At 38.7% G+C, this 5,544-nt stretch overlaps 1 non-coding gene across 1 annotated transcript; it reads right to left on the bottom strand.

Annotated features, from left to right (window-relative positions):
• Positions 1-1,454: 1,454 nt before the first annotated feature.
• LOC112704616 (small nucleolar RNA R71) lies at positions 1,455-1,558 on the bottom strand. The gene has a single exon (XR_003155233.1). It is a non-coding gene; the product is annotated as a small nucleolar RNA R71 (small nucleolar RNA).
• Between the last annotated feature and the right edge of the window lie 3,986 nt (positions 1,559-5,544).

Below are 5,544 nucleotides of genomic sequence, written 5' to 3'. Positions count from 1 at the left end.
AAAAAAAAATATCTTTTCCTTATTTTCCTCCAAATTTTCGAAATTTTGGGTTGACTTGGTCAAAAATTTTTAAAATTAGTTGTTTCTTACAAGTCAAGTCAAAATTTCAATTTTAAAAATCTTATCTTTTCAAAATCTTTTTCAAAAATCATATCTTTTTCATTTTTTTATATAAATTTCGAAAATTTCAAAAATCTTTTTCAAAATATTTTCAAAATCTTTTTCTTATCTTTATATCAAATTTTCGAAAATTAGCTAACAATTAATGTGATTGATTCAAAAAGTTGAAGTTTGTTACTTTCTTGTAAAGAAAGGTTCAATCTTTAAATTCTAGAATCTTATCTTGTAGTTTCTTGTTAGTTAAGTCTTTTTAAATATTAAATCTTTTTCAAAATATCTTTTTATTAAAATTTTTATCTTATCTTTTTATCTTTTATCTTATCTTTTTCAAAATTTGATTTCAAAATATCTTATCTAACTTCTTATCTTCTTATCTTTTTCAAAATTTGATGTCAAATCTTTTTCAATCAACTAACTAACTTTTTGTTTGTTTCTTATCTTTTTCAAAACCACCTAACTACTTTTCCCTCTCTAATTTTTGAAAATTCTCCCTCTCTTTTTCAAAAATTCTTTTTGTTTTAAATTTTAATTTTAATCTCATCTTATCTTTAAATTTCGAAAATCACTAACCTCTTTTTCAAAAATTATTTTCGAAATTTCTCTTCTCTTCTCTTATTCTATTTAATTAATTAATTACTAACACTTCTCTTCACCTCTCTTCATCTAAAGAATCCAAATTTCTTATATCCCTTGTATTTGGATTCTTCACCCCTTCTTCTTCTACTAACATAAAGGAATCTCTATACTGTGACATAGAGGATTCCACTTTCTTTTCTTGTTTTCTTCTCTTTCATATGAGCAGGAACAGGGAAAAAGGCACTCTTGTTGAAGTTGATCCAGAACCTGAAAGGACTCTGAAGAGAAAATTAAGAGAAGCTAAATTAAATTATTCTAAAGGTAACCTTTCAGAAAATTTCGAACAAGAGAAGGAGATGGCAGCCGAAAATAATAATAATAATAATGCAAGGAGAATGCTTGGTGACTTCACAAAGCCAACGTCCAAGTTTGATGGAAGAAGCATCTCCATTCCTGCCATTGGAGCCAATAACTTTGAGCTGAAACCTCAGCTAGTTGCACTAATGCAACAGAACTGCAAGTTTTATGGACTTCCATCTGAAGATCCTTATCAGTTTTTAACTGAGTTCTTGCAGATCTGTGAGACTGTAAAGACGAATGGAGTTAATCCTGAAGTCTACAGACTCATGCTTTTCCCTTTTGCTGTAAGAGACAGAGCTAGAATATGGTTGGATTCACAACCTAAGGATAGCCTGGATTCCTGGGATAAGCTGGTCACTGCTTTCTTGGATAAATTTTTTCCTCCTCAAAAGCTGAGCAAGCTGAGAGTGGATGTTCAAACCTTCAAACAAAAAGATGGTGAATCCCTCTATGAAGCTTGGGAAAGATACAAGCAGTTGACCAAAAGATGTCCATCTGACATGTTTTCAGAATGGACCCTATTAGATATATTCTATTATGGTCTCTCTGAATTTTCGAAAATGTCATTGGACCATTCTGCAGGTGGATCTATTCACCTGAAGAAAACGCCTGAAGAGGCTCAAGAACTCATTGACATGGTTGCAAACAACCAGTTCATGTATACCTCTGAGAGAAATTCCGTGAATAATGGGATACCTCAGAAGAAAGGAGTTCTTGAAATTGATGCTCTGAATGCCATATTGGCTCAGAACAAAATGTTGACTCAACAGGTCAACATTATCTCTCAAAATCTGAATGGATTGCAACATGCATCCAACAGTACTAGAGAGGTAGCTTCTGAAGAAGCTTATGATCCTGAGAATCCTGCCATGGTAGAGGTTAATTATATGGGTGAACCTTATGGAAACACCTATAATCCATCATGGAGAAATCATCCAAATTTCTCCGGGAAGGATCAACAAAAGCCTCAACAAGGCTTTAACAATGGTGGATGCAATAGGCTGAGCAATAGTAAGCCATATCCATCATCTTCTCAGCAACAGACAGAGAATTCTGAACAAAACACTTCTAATTTAGCCAATATAGTCTCTGATCTGTCAAAAGCAACTTTCAGTTTCATGAATGAAACAAGATCCTCCATTAGAAATTTGGAGGCACAAGTAGGCCAGCTGAGTAAGAAAATCATTGAAACTCCTCCCAGTACTCTCCCAAGCAATACAGAAGAGAATCCAAAAGGAGAGTGCAAGGCCATTGATTTGATCAAAGTGGCCGAATGCACTAGGGAGGAAGAGGACGAAAATCCTAGTGAGGAAGACCTCCTGGGACGTCCTTCAAGCAAGAAAGAGTTTCCTATTAAGGATCCAGAGGAATCTGAGGCTCATATAGAGACCATAGAAATTCCATTAAATCTCCTTCTGCCATTCATGAGCTCTGAAGACTATTCTTCCTCTGAAGAGGATGAAGATGTGACTGGAGAGCAAGTTGCTCAGTACTTAGGAGCTATCATGAAGCTGAATGACAAGTTGTTTGGTAATGAGACTTGGGAAAGTAAACCTCCCTTGCTCATTAGTGAACTAGATACTTGGATTTAGAAAACTCTACCTCAAAAGAAACAAGATCCTGGCAAGTTCTTAATACCTTGTACCATTGGCACCATGAGCTTTGAAAAAGCTCTATGTGATCTGGGATCAGGGATAAATCTTATGCCACTCTCTGTAATGGAGAAGCTGGGGATCATTGAGGTACAACCTGCCTTGTTCTCATTACAATTGGCAGACAAGTCCATGAGACAAGCTTATGGAATAGTAGAGGACGTGCTAGTAAAGGTTGAAGGCCTTTACATCCCTGCTGATTTCATAATCCTAGACACTAGGAAGGAAGATGATGAATGCATCATCCTAGGAAGACCTTTCCTAGCCACAGCAGGAGCTGTGATAGATGTCAACAGAGGTGAGTTAGTTCTTCAATTAAATGGGGACTACCTTGTGTTTAAGGCACATGGCCATCCCTCTGTGACAAAAGAGAGTAAGCAGGAAGAACTTCTCTCAGTTCAGAGTCAAGAAGAGCCCACACAGTCAAACTCTAAGTTTGGTGTTGTGAGGCCACAACCAAACTCTAAGTTTGGTGTTCAAACTCCATATCCAAACTCTAAGTTTGGTGTTGGGATTACACACTAAAATTGACCTGATCACCTAGTGGCTCCATGAGAGCCACTGTCAAGCTATTGACATTAAAGAAGCGCTTGTTGGGAGGCAACCCAATTTTATTTATCTAATTTTATTTTATTTTGTTTCTTTGTTATTTTTGTGTTTAATTAGGTACATGATCATGAGGAGTCACGAAAAAATAAAAAAAAATTAAAAACAGAGTCAAAAACAGAAGAAAAAAATTGTTCACCCTGGAGGTAGCGCAGACTGGCGTTCAACGCCAGTAAGATGCATCTGGCTGGCGTTCAACGCCAGAACAGAGCACCATTCTGGCGCTGAACGCCAGAAACAAGCAACATCCTGGCGCTGAACGCCAGGAATGTGCCTGGAGGAGACAAGCTGGCGTTAAACGCCAGCAACAAGCATGAAACTGGCGTTCAACGCCAGAAACATGCATTACATGGGCGTTGAACGCCCAGAACGTGCACCAATGGGCGTTTGAACGCCAGAATGGTGCACGAAGGCAATTTACATGCCTATATGGTGAAGGAATGGTATTTCTTTTCACCTCAGGATCTGTGGACCCCACAGGATCCCCACCTACCATATTCCCACCTTTTTCTTTTAATCCTAATCACACTTTCCTAATCCAAATCTCATTTCACTCTTTCCCATATCACATTTCCCAAAAACCTTCACCAATCACCTCAATTCCTCTTCCCAATTTCCCCATTCACCATTCACATCAACCCACTCTTCCCCATAAACCCCACCTACCTTCATAAAATTCAAATTCACTTTCCCACCTATTCCCACCCAAAATGGCCGAATACCCACCCTCCCTCTCCCTATAAATACCCTTCCCTTCTACTTCATTTTTCACACAACACAACCCCTTCTTCTCCCACATAGCCGAACCTACTTCTTCCCCTTTCTCCCATATTCTCTTCTTCTTCTTCTACTCTTCTTTTCTTTCTTGCTCGAGGGCGAGCAAAATTTTAAGTTTGGTGTGGTAAAAGCATAAGCTTTTTGTTTTTTCATTACCATCAATGGCACCTAAGGCTGGAGTATCCTCTAAAAAAGGGAAAGGGAAGACAAAAACTTCCACCTCCGAGTCATGGGAGAAGGAAAGATTCATCTCCAAGAGCCATCAAGACCACTTCTATGATGTTGTGGCAAAGAAGAAGGTGATCCCCGAGGTCCCTTTCAAGCTCAAAAAGAATGAGTATCCGGAAATCCGACATGAAATCCAAAGAAGAGGTTGGAAAGTCTTAACCAACCCCATGCAACAAGTTGGAATATTGATGGTTCAAGAGTTCTATGCCAATGCATGGATCACTAGGAACCATGATCAAAGTATGAACCCGAATCCAAAGAACTATCTCACAATGGTTCGGGGGAAATACTTAGATTTTAGTCCGGAAAATGTGAGGTTGGCGTTTCACTTGCCTATGATGCAAGGAGATGAACGCCCCTACACTAGAAGGGTCAACTTTAATCAAAGGTTGGACCAAGTCCTTACGGATATATGTGTAGAAGGAGCTCAGTGGAGAATAGACTCCAAAGGCAAGCCAGTTCAACTAAGAAGACTGGATCTCAAGCCTGTGGCTAGAGGATGGTTGGAGTTCATCCAAAGGTCCATCATTCCTACTAGCAACCGATCTGAAGTTACTGTGGATCGGGCCATTATGATCCATAGCATCATGATTGGAGAGGAAGTAGAAGTTCATGAGGTCATCTCCAATGAACTCTACAAAATAGCCGACAAGTCCTCACCCATGGCACGGCTAGCCTTCCCTCACCTTATTTGCCATCTATGTTACTCAGCTGGAGTTATCATAGAAGGAGATGTCTCCATTGAAGAAGACAAGCCCATCACCAAGAAAAGGATGGAGCAAGCAAGAGAAGTTCCTCACGGCCCTTAAGAAACGCATGAGGAAGCTCATCATCAACAAATTCCTGAGATGCCTCAAGGAATGCACTTTCCTCCCAACAACTATTGGGAGCAACTCAACACCTCCTTAGAAGATTTGAGCCATAATGTTGAACAATTAAGGGTGGAACATCATGAGCACTCCATCATTCTCCAAGAAATAAGAGAAGATCAAAGAGCAATGAGGGAGGAGCAACAAAGGCAAGGAAGGGACATAGAAGAGCTTAAGAACATCATTGGTCCTTCAAGAAGAAGACGCCACTAGAGGTGGATTCATTCCTTGTTCTTTAATTTTTCTTTCTGTTTTCGGTTTTTAGTATTGTGTTTATTTATGTTTTGTGTCTTTATTTCATGATCATTAGTATGTAACCATGCCTTAAAGCTATGAATAAAATCCATTAATCCTTC

The sequence above is a fragment of the Arachis hypogaea genome, chromosome 7 (genome assembly GCF_003086295.3).
Source record: "Arachis hypogaea cultivar Tifrunner chromosome 7, arahy.Tifrunner.gnm2.J5K5, whole genome shotgun sequence".
In the NCBI taxonomy this organism is placed as follows: domain Eukaryota; kingdom Viridiplantae; phylum Streptophyta; class Magnoliopsida; order Fabales; family Fabaceae; genus Arachis; species Arachis hypogaea.
Note: the sequence above shows the minus strand (reverse complement) of the source record. Positions and strands in the feature narration are given on the sequence as shown.